General features: G+C 36.1%; 1 protein-coding gene across 5 annotated transcripts in view; it reads left to right on the top strand.

Moving 5' to 3' along the window:
• LOC149781770 (tumor protein 63-like) overlaps window positions 1-14,089 on the top strand; it is a 154,305-nt gene that overhangs the window by 64,422 nt on the left and 75,794 nt on the right. Inside the window, exon 1 of one of the 5 annotated variants that reach the window (XM_089935920.1) lies at window positions 1,421-1,503. The exons of the other annotated variants lie outside the window; for them this stretch is intronic. The gene's annotated coding sequence lies outside the window, so the exon portion shown is untranslated. Of the gene's footprint in view, window positions 1-1,420; window positions 1,504-14,089 lie in introns of those variants that run through there. 5 annotated transcript variants of the gene reach the window in all.

Genomic DNA, 14,089 nt, shown 5'->3' with positions numbered 1-14,089 from the left:
TTTTTTTAAATTTGTTAGGGATATTGTGGGTTATCCTTTAACATGAATATGAAAGCAGGTTTGGTCTAAGAATTTTTCCTATCAGGGTTCAGTTTTAAAAATGTGGTGGTTTGTTTGGCCAAAAAAATAATGGCTGTTTCTTTTGTTAACAAATGACCAACTTTTCTATTGTAACTAGGACTGTATCTATTAACTGAGCCCACAACTTTCCCATCCGGGTCTACTAACGGTATTTCTGGCCAAAAATTTATTAAAAAAATTGACATGTGCATTTCCTTTAGGGCAAAAGGTTTTTGCTACAAATACAAAGTCCATTTACAATCTGCAGTATGAAATTTGAATTTAAATTACCAATCAACAAATCCAAAAAAGGGTGAGGCACTGGATACACTTAAAATGTGGGAACTTCAAGTGGCCCCCACCCCCACCTCCTTAACTTCCACTCAGGGTTCCACCCCACAGAACCTTTGCCACCCCAACTAAATGATGCAAAACAATATTATTGGGTCCATCAGTGAAATCTCATTGGATCTGTCTAGAAAACAAGAATATGTTTCCGTACAGTTGTTCTCACAAAGCTGAAAATGGGTCATGGTGATAACTCCAGTTACTGCATTAAAACCAAAAATGGTGGAAACAGCATGTCACGTCTTTCTATCCCTTATTAAATACATTGGAATTTAAAAAATGTACATTCCATGAAGCAATTAGGTATACATTCTTAAATATTAAAGTGTCCCTTGTGTTTTATAGTCTTCTATGAGTTCAAAATATTTAAAATGGCCCTTGTGTTCTATAGCCTTCTGTGAATTTAAAATATTTAAAATGGCCCTTGTGTTCTATAGTCTTCTATGAGCTTAAAATAATTAAAATGGCCCTTGTGTTCTATAGTCTTTCATGAGTTTAGGATTTGATAAATATCAAACTTGTAAATCTCAATAACAAAAATTATCATTCAACTACATCAGAAATCTTCAAAAATTCAAAAAGCCTCTTTTAAACTGAGGGAACAATGACTCTGTGACCATTAACATCAGAATAGAGCTGATCCAGAGGAGGTTCAGGTGGGTTGCAATATTCAGTTAAAGAAAAAATAAAATAAAAATTCCAGATGGAATATTATATTATAATATTATATTATATTATGTTCTTGTGGCAAAAATGAGAAAATATGGCCATTTTAAGCAAAATGAACCAGTTCCAATTCTCCAAATCAAAACCCTGATGGAAAAAATCTTTGATCTAGTCCTAGCATAAATAAATAAAATGGCAAATTCAGAAGTTTTACAGTATGGTGATTGATTTTGTCAATATCAGGATCAGCATCATTACTGCACCATGACAAGGTTAGTATTCTGAGTAAAAATTTAGGGTCATTACACCTGTGCAAAACCTTACAATGTCAATACTGAGATAGTCTAAAGCATTATCACTTTCCTAGAAGACAAGTAAATGACACCGCACTGTGTTCACATCTACATGCACAAGGTAGCATGCATTATGGTAAGATTTGTTATTATTTATGCATATTTATTTGATACATAATGTTTGGTTCTGCATAATAAGTTATAACAATCTTATTGAGATGAAATCACCAATTTCTTTCACTTTAAAAGGCAAGGTCTCTACAGCACATTCTTGTGCACTGAAAACTATCCCATACTCTTGTTAGTCTCTACTCTCTTATATGTCCAATCCTATTGCAAATTGTGCATAGACCCAGATCTGCTAGTGCACAATGCACCAGCAAAATGTTGGTCAATGCAGTTTGTTGGGACTAGTCAGATCAGTACAGAAAACAGACCATGACTGACCAGTACATTACATGATGGCAGATCAGGATATATTTTGTTTGCTGTTAGTCCAACTTTTATGTGATTACATACAGTACACAGTATTGGATTTTGGCTGGCTGTATCAGTCTCAACACTTCACATTTGTTCATGGTAGGAACTGTCCCAGTGTCAGCAGAATCCATGAGCATGGCAGCATAAGGTCAGTGCATGTTGAAATCACTGTCAAAAAGGACAATGGTTTTTAGGAAGGGGATGTAATTCATCAGATGCACATGTTTAGTCAGCTGTTGTTGTTGTTGTTGTAGGGTTTAACGCCATTTTTCAGCACAAGATAGGCTATACATGGCGGCCAGTATTAATGGTGGAGGAAGAACCCAGGAAAACCCCCGGAAAGAACCACCGACCCACGAGAAGCTATTGGCAGGCTTTCTCACATACCCACATTGTCCGAATCTGTGACTCGAACCCACGCAGACAGAGGCTAGTCAGCTGTTCTTGTCCTTTTGCTTTCTTCAGTTCTTTTCAAAAATATGAAAAAAATAAACAACCAATTATTGGATGCAGATGATAATTTCTTTTACCTAGTATGTATGTGAAGTCTAAGAAACTCACCTCTTCACCAAAATTCAAGGAAGCAGAAAAGAACAGTGTGCAGCTGGTTTTTATTTTTACACTTGAAAACTGCATTTGGATTGAAATGCAAACAAGATAAGTGTCTGAGGCCCCCTGTCAAATATCAAGTTAAAAATTATAAACTGGTGAATGAAATGATTAAATTTTGTGCATATACCATGATAGGGGGCCCCGAGTGGCCGAGTGGTCTAAAGCGCTATCCGTTACGGATCACTGCCATCTCACCTCTGCCTGCGTGAATTCGAGTCTCGGATTCCAACATGGGTATGTGAGAAAGCTTGCCAGTAGCTTTTCGTGGGTCAGTGGTTCTTTCCAGATGTTTACCGGATTCTTCCTCCACCATTAATACTGGCCGCCATGTATAGCCTATTGTGTGCTGAACAATAGCGTTAAACCCTACAACAACATATACCATGATGCTGTTGATTTTTTAAAACCCATAGCAGGTTACAAGCTGCCAGGAATGTAGGTGAATACTATAGTGCATTTTGGTCTGGTTCAAGTTAATTCTTTCCATAGCAGCCATTTTCCTTTCAACAACCAGCCATAGATTATGAGTGTGCCGTTTCCCAAATACATGTATGATATATAAAGAAAGTGCAGTCACTGTATAAGAAAACAGTATAGGTTTGCCAACATTCTTTCCACAGTTCAAATGCAAACAACTTTGCCTTAATACCTGTTATGCTTCAGAAGTACTTTATAACTGTGGTTCAGAACATATGTATTATGCACTAGAAGATTTATCTCCATGTTGTGTGCTGTTCATTTTGGAGGTGCATTCCTTTTCCAAACATTGTCACACTGAATAAAATACATGTCAAGAATTATTACATTGATTAAAACTTATGAAGTCATGAGGCATGCATTGTGAGAGTAAAATTGCAGTGTTCTTAGGCATGCATTAGCAGCCACTTTTCTCCAATCAGATTTGAGATGTTGCTCAAAAGGAAACTTATTTGTGAGTTTTAATCAAGAGGAGTGTGTACTTAATTATAGTTTATCAAGCACTGTAGATCACCAGTGTACTTTTATCAGTGATTCAGAACCATTTGAATACAATCAAGGAAATCCAAACTTTTTAATAGATCTCATAGAGTGGATCTAAATACCAGGACCTTGAGTTCCTATCCCAAAATTTGATATTTTTCTGACAAATGATAAAGAGTTGAATGGCAGTAATATGCACGACTTCACTTATTATGAAGAGTTAGGGCCCCTGAATGTTCATCTTTAAACTTTGACTTTGTCAAATGTTAAATTTAAGGCCTTGCTTATGAACTGTAGAAAGCAGTAGTGGTGAAATGATGCACCTCTGCCACATACCGATGAAATTCATGCTACCCAGCCTGTGATACGATACATTATTGTTACACATCCAGTTTGATATTCCTTTGGTGGGTGGTGCCATTTTATGTGTTGACACATTGGTTGCATTTCTAGTATGTAGATGACAGTCAGACACTGTCTAATCATCTGTTCATATGCCACTCTCATTCTTGAAAAGATATAAAAGGTACTGGTACTTTCAAAACAGACATCCTGTTTTGTGTCAGTGATTTTTATTCAACCATTTAGGTGATTTCAGGCTCCTTGATTGGATCAGGTGCTGAAACTCATCTTGGTCTCCATGCCCACTGGTTTGCACTGCCTGAATGCTGTTGCTTTCAAGAACTAGCATTAAAAAAGCCAATTCAAGACACATTTTATTTTTTGATATTCAGTAATAACTTATAATGTCCCTCGGTTAATTTCAAGCAATATGAAGTTTAAAAGAATTGTTTTGTTAAAGCAATAAACTATTTGTATACACATAAAATCTTGAACAAGAAATGCGTTGCTAAATTGGTTCAAAAGTCACACTTGCTACTGAATAAGCTGACTGAATGTGACATACACTATTTGAGCATTATTGTAAAAATAAATTCTTGAGGACAATTCCCACATGTAAAAGGTTTTGAGAACATAATTAGGAAATAAAAATATGTGTGCTTCCTATTGCACTGGTTTTAAAATTAGCATAGGCAGATAGATTTGTTCTTTGAAATATATATTTTTAATGTGACTTTTGTGATTATTTTTATACCAAGAGAGAAAAAAGTGCTATGGTCACCAATGAGAAATTAGTGCTTGGCTGACTGGAAACACATTTATTGGGGGGGGGGGCTTAAAAACTGTTTATGATTTCATCCTGTATCAATATTATTCAATATAAACTTAAAAGCTCCATCATCTCAAAACTGAGGCAAACTTTGAAAGCATTCAGTCTGAAAAATACTTCCATTGTATTTGTTTACAAGTCACAACTCATGCTTTTCAAACTGTCACCATGACGCAAGCAAATTGTTTGTGCAAAGCAGATTTTCTATTTGTGAATGGTTACATTTTAAAAACTTAGTGGTTTAATCATATTTCTATTATAACACCAATTACTTGCATACTTAATTCACAATGAAAATGTGTAAGAGTCACTGGAGAATGTAAATTCATTTGAAACTGAATGTCAAAATTGGCAGGGTCACACAAGTACAGAGGTAACACTTTACCAAACCAATGGTCCATCCAATGGGGAAATGGTTTTGGATCAGATGAAGTAAAATTTTTGAAATAAAATATCTGTTGGCATCAAATCCTCATCTTGTTATGGCACAACAACTAGCCAATTATTCAAAAGTTTGTCCCAGCCATATTTAATTTGCATTTAAAAAGTTGAATCCAATTGTCCCAACCATTTTTAATGTGCATTTTAAAAGTTGATTCCCACCTATAGGAGCGACTCGGATGTCAGGTGACCAGAAAGTTACAGTATCTACTCACTTAATAATACAGGTTCAGTAGCAAAATGATAAGACCATGATCTGCCATTGAATAATGCAACAGCAGATGTGGGTCTGTGCAGTTTGTTATGAGCAAACAACATAGACCCTAATCTGCAGGTGCATTAAGCTACAGCAACATAGCATCATTATTGTGTGCATTTTGACTTAACTTATAAGCAAGCATAATATACAGTAAAAAAATTTGCAATAGTTTTCTTGACTCTACCATGAAATGACGATAACTATGCCCTAAAAAAATATATAGCTTTGTAAATCTATATTGGATCGGTCCCGAGAAATTACATCCTGGTTATAAGCTACTAAGGACAGGCAATCAAGATAATGGTATTCCTCAGCTAAGACAAGTATTGATCCTTCACAAAAATGTTGAATGATTTGGTTCTATGGGGTCTAACACTATATTTGCACATAGGTAGTACATGGCAGCCAGTATATTTCATAGAGGAAAAACCTGGAATGAACCACCAACCCACAGGAAGCTACTGGCAAACTTTCTTGCATACCCATGTTCGTCATAGCCAAGACTCAGACCCATGTGGATGGAGGTGAGTTGTGAGTGATCTATAACGGTGAGCAACTCAGACCAATCTGCCACCTGGATCCTCCTAAAAAATAATGAATGTGCCACCTACTCATCTGCACAAGTATTTGTTTAAAATTAGCAGTTTACATTTCCAAAATGTTTAATTGAATTTAGACAGACATAACTATAAAGTTAAAATTGCATTAAAAATTGAAAAGTATTGAAATTACATTGAGTTTCATTTGAATATGCTATATATATTAGAATATACACCAGGGAGCCCCAGGGGTGCAAGTGGTCTAAACCATTCACCTTTTCCAGTCATGACCATCTCACCTCGGGGGGCCCCGAGTGGCCAAGTGGTCTAAAGCGCTCTCCATTACGGATCATTGCCATCTCACCTCTGTCTGTGTGGGTTCAAGTCTTGGATTCAGCCAATGTGGGTATGTGAGAAAGCTTGCCAGTAGCTTCCTGTGGGTCAGTGGTTCTTTCTGGGGTTTTCCCGGGTTTTCCTCCACCATTAATACTGGCTGCCATGTATAGCCTATCGTGTGCTGAAAAATGGCTTTAAACCCTACAACAACAACAACAATCTCACCTCTGCCTGCATGTGCTCAAGTGTCGGGCTCAGCCAATGTGGGTATGTGAGAAGGCTGCTAGAAGGTTCCCGTTAGTTTCTGGCAGGCATGTATAGTCTATCAGTTAACCCAAAGCAACAAAAACATAAACTGAGTTCAATTGCAAACTGCATAAACCCAGATATGCCATCATTTAATGCACCAGTAGTTTACATTCTCTCAAGTTTGTAAGGGATAATCAGAAGAACAAACAAAACAGACGTTGATCTGCTGGCATATTATGTGATGGCAAGTCTGGGTCTATGTTATTTTAAATTGGACTTCTGCCTTACTTGTTGGGCACCTCTTATCTGGCAAGCGGATTATGTCATGATTCACACCTACCTAATGACTGATTTGATTAGCAGTCTGTTGTGATAGTTGACTGATATATGATATATATGGTCAACACATTGGAATGGTCTGCATCATTACCTACTGACTATGTGATTTCTATCCAAAAATAATTTTTATAAAAATCTTCCTTGGTATCCACTAATCAGAAATTGCTGTTTATTCAAGAAAGAGACTGACTCCTCATTCATCGATACAGTCCCCTGTATAAAGTCATTAATCACTGATGTTTTTGTTTATGAGGGATGTATCACATCAGAGCAAAACAAAATTTTCAAAGCTTTATTGTAAATAAAGCAAAATAACAGGGTTTTGGGACCTGACTTGGCCCTGGAGATAATGTCCAGGAAAATTGGATTTGTCACATACAGGAATCAGAATTCAGACGTAGTTTTAAATTAAGGATTAGGTTGATTCTGCATGCAAAGATATTCTTTTGTTAAATGACAACTCTAATACAACTGTTGTGCCAGTCTGTCTATACAACAATATAAAATTCCAAACTATTCTGGCATTATTTTTTATATGCAAAAATTAAATTGTTGTTGTTGTTGTTGTTGTTGTTGTGGGGTTTAACGCCATTTTTCAGCACGATAGGCTATACATGGCGGCCAGTATTAATGGTGGAGGAAGAACCCGGAAAACCCCGGAAAGAACCACTGACCCACGAGAAGCTACTGGCAAGCTTTCTCACATGCCCACATTGGCTGAATCTTAGACTCGAACCGCCGCAGACAGAGGTGAGATGGCAGTGATCCGTAACGAAGAGCGCTTTAGACCACTCGGCCACTCGGGGCCCCAAAAAATTAAATAGAACAGGACAGACTGCAAAATATCTGCAACTTCAACATTAATGTCCATCCAGTGCTAAGCTTGTAGGATATTTCTGGAACTAATTAAGACATATCAATTAGTACTGAAATCTATATGCTCATTCAAACTATGACTTGTTTCTATACATTTTCTCTTTGTTTCTCCTTTTTGTCAGACACGATGAGACATATAATTTTCTTCTTAAACTAATATTTAAATATCTGTGCTGCCAAAAAACCGATTTAGGATACAGAGTTTTTATTTCGGAATTGAAGATATTCTGCACCAATACCTATCATTTACTCATTTCTGGTCTATGCACACTTTTATTTGTGCTCAGCCCATTATATGAAAAGGGCAAAAATTTTGCACACTTGTATTTGTCCCTACTTGCTTTTCATATCTACAACAAGGTAAACAAAAAGTTTTTTAAAAATAGGATTCTATATATGTTTTTGTTGTCAGGTGGAATCAAGCAATGCTTGACCCCATTAAGTAAACAATGAAACACCACTGTCATCCAACTCCACCGTTTCATGTAACGCTTCATGTAATAGTATACATGTATACAGTAAGTCCATGCAGTCTTATGCTCAAATTCTTTGTTAAGTTAAAATTCCAACGCTAGAGTTTGTCAACAGGTTTTATTTAGAGTTTATGGAGCATATAAAATTAGATTTCATGTTCCCCCTTTCTCAAGTATCATCATTTCTTTGGTTCCTTGAGCTTATTCAAATATATAACAGTTATCCTTATGTACACGTCATGCTTTGGTGGTATCCATTAAAGAGGACTGATTGTTAATGTTGATAGCTCAACAAAGACTACCCTATTTAATAAAGTAAATCAACCCAGATTATAAAAAAACACAGCTAAATTTAATCCCCCATCCCATCCCATAGTCTACTCTCACATCAGCAACTCTTTGACTTAAATGATCCATGTAAGTCAATTACCTGAACCTCATTAATGCTTTTCCAGGTATATCACATTTGTCTGATTATAGACCCATAGTTGATGCTAAGCTAATATTGTCTTTGTGTGATGATAAATCCACCCAGACTAAAGTGGTCTCAAGCGCTCAACTTTTCCAATCACTGCCATCTCACACTGGTTCAAGTCATGTGCTCAGCTAATGTGGATAAGTCCTGTGGGTTGGTGGTTCTTACCAGGGTTTTCGCTGGGTTCTAAAACAACAACAACTATTGGACATATGTAATAGGCTGGTCTTGTCACAAAAATCAGTGTACTGTATGTGCTCGTGTAAGTTGAATCCAACTGCAAACAACATACTGTAGACTTGGATGTGCTGTTGGTTACATGATGTTTCATCACACCAGGTCCTGTCTTGGATGTGCTGTTGGTTACATGATGTTTCATCAAACCAGGTCCTGTCTTGGATGTGCTGTTGGTTACATGATGTTTCATCACACCAGGTCCTGTCTTGGATGTTCTACTGATTAGTGCCTTGACCCAGATCTGCCAGTACATTGTGTGATGGCAGTCATGGGTCTGCACAGTTTGCAGTTAGACTTGACCTGTAAGGAAGTACATACAGTATAAGCATTTTCCAATTCACACTGTATATACTCGCTCATTAGACAAGTATATCTGCAAACTACACAGACCCAGATCTGCCAGTACATTGTGTGATGGCAGATATGGGTCTGCACAGTTTGCAGTTAGACTTGACCTGTAAGGAAGTACATACAGTATAAGCATTTTCCAATTCAAATTGTATATACTCGCTCATTAGACGAGTATATCTGCAAACTACACAGACCCAGATCTGCCATTGTATATATACCAGCAGATCTGGGTCTGTGCAGTTTGTTAGGAGTCACCAGTATGCTAAGGCATATCAGGATCTTTGTTGCGTGCAATCTGACTTGACGTATAAGTGAGTATAAACAGTAGGTAAAATTATGTCTTAATGGACACCAAAAAGGAGCTTAAAATATTTCACAAGAACAGCTCAGATTTGTCCATAACTACAAAGAAAGCAGGAAAACTCAAATACTAAGAGGAAACAAGGTGTAAACAATTCTGCATCAATTTTTTCATTTTTTCATAAAGAATGTACAAGTGACCATTAACTTGATTGTTCTCAAGTGAAATCTTTTGAGGATTTGCAGCAATTATGGATATTAAGAAAATTTAAAAGATCTCAGATATTGTATCATTTATTCATCACTGTTTGAAACATCAAAATAGACTGAGCAATATTTTACTTACATATACCTTTTTCTCATAAGTATATGTGGTATTATTGTTTAAACATGATACATTAGTAGACGAGGTTTCTCAACTTTCCATACCCAAGATTAGATTTCCTTGGCCCTTGTGTTTTACTCAAATAGTAAAAATGATGTATTTACTCAAATAGTGAAAAATGATGCACTTTACTCAAACAGTAAAATGATGTAAAAATGGGACAGATATCATACAATATATTGTTCCAGTCCCAAAACACTGGGTATAACAAACCCCAAAATTAGCCCATGGCTAAAAGAATACATGTATCGAGTTACACAAAACACTCCGTCACTAGAATACTTGGCCACCAGCCATATTGGTCAATCAAGGAGTCAGCATTGCAGCTAGTCACCGACCACCATACAATTCCTTGGTCAGTCAAGCAATCAGCGCTCACCAATTGGTCAGCAACATCCGATCACCTGCTAGTCAACCAGCAAAACACTGTTCAATCAGCTCTACGGTTGCTTTGGTCAGCTTTATGGTCAGCTCTACAGCTGCTACCCCATCAACTCTGATCAGCTGAAATAAAATCTAACACCATGTTCTAAGAATGACACGGTATATACAATTACACATAATGATGTTATATAAGGTTAGCTATTCAAATTACATTATCAGCACAACATTACAAAGCAATAAACAGGTTCAGAAGTAAACCTACCTGCGTCTGATAAGACTCCTATGGTACTAAATGTTTCTTAATAAAATGCAACTTTATTGCTAATATAGATCTCCTGTTAAGTCACATACAATAATGGAAAATATTTGCATTACTCTACATAAGCCAGAGTTACATACAAAATATACAAAAATACACCTAGTAGTACAATAGTTATAACCTATAATATACATTAAGAAATTAATAAATAACTCGCATACCTCTACAGCTTGAGATCTGCAAGTCCTTAAGTAGACTGCTCACTGACAAGACATTTCCGTAATGTAAATATTTCATCCTAAGGTGAGGTATTTATACACAGATGATGTAGCCCTACATCATCTGTGCACTTGATGAATATCGTTTTTTTTTTCTCCCATCGAAAGCACTTCGCACATGCGGCATAGGATGAACCAAACTCACTGATTCAAAACATTGTACAGTATACATAAATCACCCTTTGGCATCATTGTTCACAAAAAAGAAACCCGAGTACATGTATTTAATAAATAACAAAGGGATTTATACAGTTCTGTGACAGTCAGACACTATGACACATGCCAAATGTGCTTGCTAATAAGTCAGGTCCCAATGCAAACTGTATAGTCCCTGATCTGCCATTGCATAATGCACTACCAGATCTGGATCTATGCAGTTGGTTAGGAGTAATCAGTAGAAAAAAGAACTTAGACCATGATCTGCTGGTGCATTATGCAATGGCAGATCAGGGTCTATGTTGTTTGCAGTTGGACCCAGCTTATCGTTGAGCGTCTATGGTACTTAAATCTTTGGACCATTATCACCATACATGGTAGTGATGCTTAGTTTCATTGTCCCTTATCACAGCAACATACCCTGCACCATCAACCCCATTATTATCCAAGCCCTGATCAAAAACCACCCATAATGTTAATCCCCAAGGGAAACCATTCAAATCTAACCATGGAATAGGTTGTGGAGTTGCACTTTTACTGTTGATTAAGAACAAATGATATGTACTTTGTTTTACATACTTTTGATTTTTCAATCTTAGTTTGATTTTGTGTCAGAAATAATTGTGACCATGAAATTATGGCAGGGAAAGGTTCATTAATTACATGCATTCACACATGTAAAACTGCAGGATTACTAGACATGATAGAATGCAAACTTGTAAACTGTTAGCGTGATATGCACAGTTACAGTTGAATGCATTATTTATGCCCTTGTGTAAATATTTTATTATGCAAAGAAGCACTATTGGGCAAGAAAAGATATACATTACACTGCATACCACCAGATACCATACTAACCTCTAGAAGCTCAGTGGTGGCTTTAGTGGGTTTTGTGTGTTGAAAGACACCCTTCCCCATTTTCTACCATGAAAAACAGAAGACGGACATATTAAGCAGTATAAACCATGCTTTTCCCAGAATCAACTATGACAGAAAATATGCAGAATCCCTGGAAATAAGCTGATGGCAGCTAGCCTATTTCAGTTTTTCATATATACTCACATACAAAGCAGGTCCTACTGCAAAAACATGGCCCCTGGTTTGCCTGCACATTGAGACAGCTAATTAGGGTCTATGTTATTTGTTCTACTGATTAATTGAGACAGCTAATTAGGGTCTATGTTATTTGTTCTACTGATTAATTGAGATAGCTAATTAGGGTCTATGTTATTTGTTCTACTGATTAGTCCAGACAAACTATATAGACCACGATCTGCATTATCCGGATTGGGGTCTATGCAGTTTGCAGGTGGATCTGACAGATAAGCTATTCTATACGATATTGATTTAAATTTTCTCATGTTTCATCTTGTACCTATTATAGTATACGTGTATAGGCTGAGAAGCAACCTTCTAACCTTTAAAAGATTGGATGGTTTGACTATTTAAAAAATTACTTCCTGAATAAGATTTACATGTCTGTGAAATGATGAAATCGATTCGTCATCCTGCATGACTTGTCACTGGAGGTTTATAGTATATGTATGATCAGTTTAAAATAAAGCCAGGTTTTCATGGTCTCCAAGAGTTCAAAGTATTATAAATCACATAATGTTAATGAGTACAAATGTTCCCAAATTTTTGGAAAGCACTGAATTTGCAAACTTGATTTTTATGCACCTAATAAACTGCAATGAACTCTTTTGTAAAAATGTTTAAATGACAACAAAATTGCATTTATTTATATTATATAGAAAATTTTATGATACTGAAAAACTTTTTTTTATAGCAGTTTATACATTGTAGCAATTTTTATTCTACATGTCATGACTGGGTATATAAATCCATCAGAATTTAGTATCTTATATATTTTAGCCATCCTGTTTGCAACTACTACATTTAAAAAAAGCCAAAATTTAAAACCTGCAAATTCAGGCAACTTCACCAAATGTTATGTCTACTATAAAATTAATGCAACTAATTTTTTGTGTGTACATATTTAACTATTCATTGAAAGGAAAACAGTTTGTAAATCATGTCCAAACAACATAGACGCTGATCTGCAATTGCATAATGTAGTAGTACATCTGTCTCCATGCTATTTGTTCTACTGATTTAACACCCACCCTTAAAAAAAATGCACAGACCTAAATATCTGCAATTGCATAATGCAGTAGTACATCTGTTTCCATGTTATTTGTTCTACTGATTACACCCACCCTAAAAATGCATAGACCTAAATATCTGCAATTGCATAATGCAGTAGTACATCTGTCTCCATGTTATTTATTCTACTGATTACACCCACCCTAAAAAATGCATAGACCTAAATATCTGCAATTGCATAATACAGCATCTGTTTCCATGTTATTTGTTCTACTGATTACACCCACCCTAAAAATGCATAGACCTAAATATCTGCAATTGCATAATGCAGTAGTACATCTGTTTCCATGTTATTTGTTCTACTGATTACAACCACCCTAAAAATGCATAGACCTAAATATCTGCAATTGCATAATGCAGTAGTACATCTATTTCCATGCTATTTGTTCTACTGATTACAACCACCCTAAAAATGCATAGACCTAAATATCTGCAATTGCATAATGTAGTAGTACATCTGTCTCCATGTTATTTGTTCTACTGATTACACCCACCCTAAAAATCCATAGACCTAAATATCTGCAATTGCATAATGCAGCAGTACATCTGTTTCCATGCTATTTGTTCTACTGATTACACCCACCCTAAAAATCCATAGACCTAAATATCTGCAATTGCATAATGCAGCAGTACATCTGTTTCCATGCTATTTGTTCTACTGATTACACCCACCCTAAAAAAATGCATAGACCTAAATATCTGCAATTGCATAATGCAGTAGTACATCTGTTTCCATGCTATTTGTTCTACTGATTACACCCACCCTAAAAAAATGCATAGACCTAAATATCTGCAATTGCATAATGCAGTAGTATATCTGTTTCCATGTTATTTGTTCTACTGATTACAACCACCCTAAAAATGCATAGACCTAAATATCTGCAATTGCATAATACAGCATGTTTCCATGTTATTTGTTCTACTGATTACACCCACCCTAAAAAATGCATAGACCTAAATATCTGCAATTGCATAATGCAGTAGTACATCTGTCTC

The sequence above is a fragment of the Sinohyriopsis cumingii genome, chromosome 15, assembly GCF_028554795.1.
Source record: "Sinohyriopsis cumingii isolate HCF-2022 chromosome 15, ASM2855479v2, whole genome shotgun sequence".
Taxonomy (NCBI): domain Eukaryota; kingdom Metazoa; phylum Mollusca; class Bivalvia; order Unionida; family Unionidae; genus Sinohyriopsis; species Sinohyriopsis cumingii.
Note: the sequence above shows the minus strand (reverse complement) of the source record. Positions and strands in the feature narration are given on the sequence as shown.